The sequence below is a fragment of the Poecilia latipinna genome, unplaced genomic scaffold (genome assembly GCF_001443285.1).
Source record: "Poecilia latipinna isolate Pla-1442-1.1 unplaced genomic scaffold, P_latipinna-1.0 Scaffold54, whole genome shotgun sequence".
NCBI lineage: Eukaryota > Metazoa > Chordata > Actinopteri > Cyprinodontiformes > Poeciliidae > Poecilia > Poecilia latipinna.
This window is the reverse complement of record NW_015112670.1, coordinates 978,970-980,233: the sequence shown is the minus strand read 5'-3', so window position 1 is coordinate 980,233 and position 1,264 is coordinate 978,970. Positions and strand designations below refer to the sequence as shown.

Sequence of the window (1,264 nt, the reverse complement as noted above, 5' to 3'; positions counted from 1 at the left end):
ATGGATGGATGGATGGATGGATGGATGGATGGATGGATGGATGGATGGATGGATGGATCTAGTAGAGCAGTTTGCAGCCGAGTGCGAATCCTCTGAAATGAATGTCAGTACCTCCAAATCTGAGGCCATGGTCTTGAGGCGGTGAAGAGTAGAGTCCCTTCTCTGGTTTAGTTAAGTTTAAGTAGCTTGTTGTTTTGTTCAAGTCTGAAGGAAAATGAAGCAGGAGATCGATAGATAGATTGGTGCTGTGTCTGCAGTTAAGTGGGTACTGTTCCTAAATTGGAGTTGCTGGCAAAAGTGACTGGGGATAGGGAAGTCTGGGTCTCCCTACTTAGGCTGCTTTTTACTTTTTAAATAATTTATGTAAGGCTTTCACCAAAGCTTGCAGTCAGTCATGAATCTCTTAAATCTTGTTTCATATATCCTTTCCATTAAACATAGTATTAGCATTGTTTTGTTTCCCTTTTATTAAATCTCACAATACATATCACGGTAGTACATTTTCAAATTATGTTTTATAAGGGAAAATAAAAGCTACTCAAACAAAACTGGCATTGGTGTCCAGTGGTAAAGTTATTTCTAAGGCTTTGGGACTTTAGCAAGTGTACTAGAAAAAACATTTCTTTAAGCTGCTACTGTTTCTACGCTATCATTAAAAAGCTTGTGATAAAGTAAAAATAAAATGAAAGAACAAGGGAAGAAAAAAAGAAGCAAAAGCATCAACTTACACTTTCATTTCAACATGTCAGAAAAATGTGTGGCCAGATTTGAAAAATAAACAGGAGTTTTCTAACTGGATTGTTTAAAAATATTTGTTAAATATTTAAGGCAGTATATTTAACTGGCATTTTTTTTCTTGTTTTACTTTATCTACATGCATAAGACATGTTTATTTCAATAATTAAAAAGACATATCCCCAAAAACCCAATAGACAAATGGCATGAAAGTTTTACAATTTGAAATGTAAATGTCTCACCTTTTACCAGAACTTTTGCAGCTCCTTATCGGTCCATCAGAAGGTTTTACACAATCAATTCAGTCCATGTAGACGAAGTAAACACTGCTCATTTGTTTGAAACCGCATACATTACCAAGAGACAACACTTACCGTATGTCTTCTAACAGTCAGTAGAGCCTAGACTAGGTTTACATTTTTTGAAGCATTAGCAACTCACCTAAAAAATGAGGAAGTAATTTAATAGTTGAGAAATACGACATAAACTTCCTCACCAGTAGTTTTAAACAGCACCATCTTCTTCCTCT

The 1,264-nt window shown here is 35.4% G+C and overlaps 1 protein-coding gene across 1 annotated transcript in view; it reads right to left on the bottom strand.

Annotated features, from left to right (window-relative positions):
* The window catches only part of LOC106960533 (B-cell receptor CD22-like), a 20,451-nt gene extending 19,304 nt beyond the window's left edge, over positions 1-1,147 (bottom strand). The window contains exon 1 of the mRNA XM_015053677.1: positions 978-1,147. The gene's annotated coding sequence lies outside the window, so the exon portion shown is untranslated. The remainder of the gene's footprint in view (positions 1-977) is intronic.
* Between the last annotated feature and the right edge of the window lie 117 nt (positions 1,148-1,264).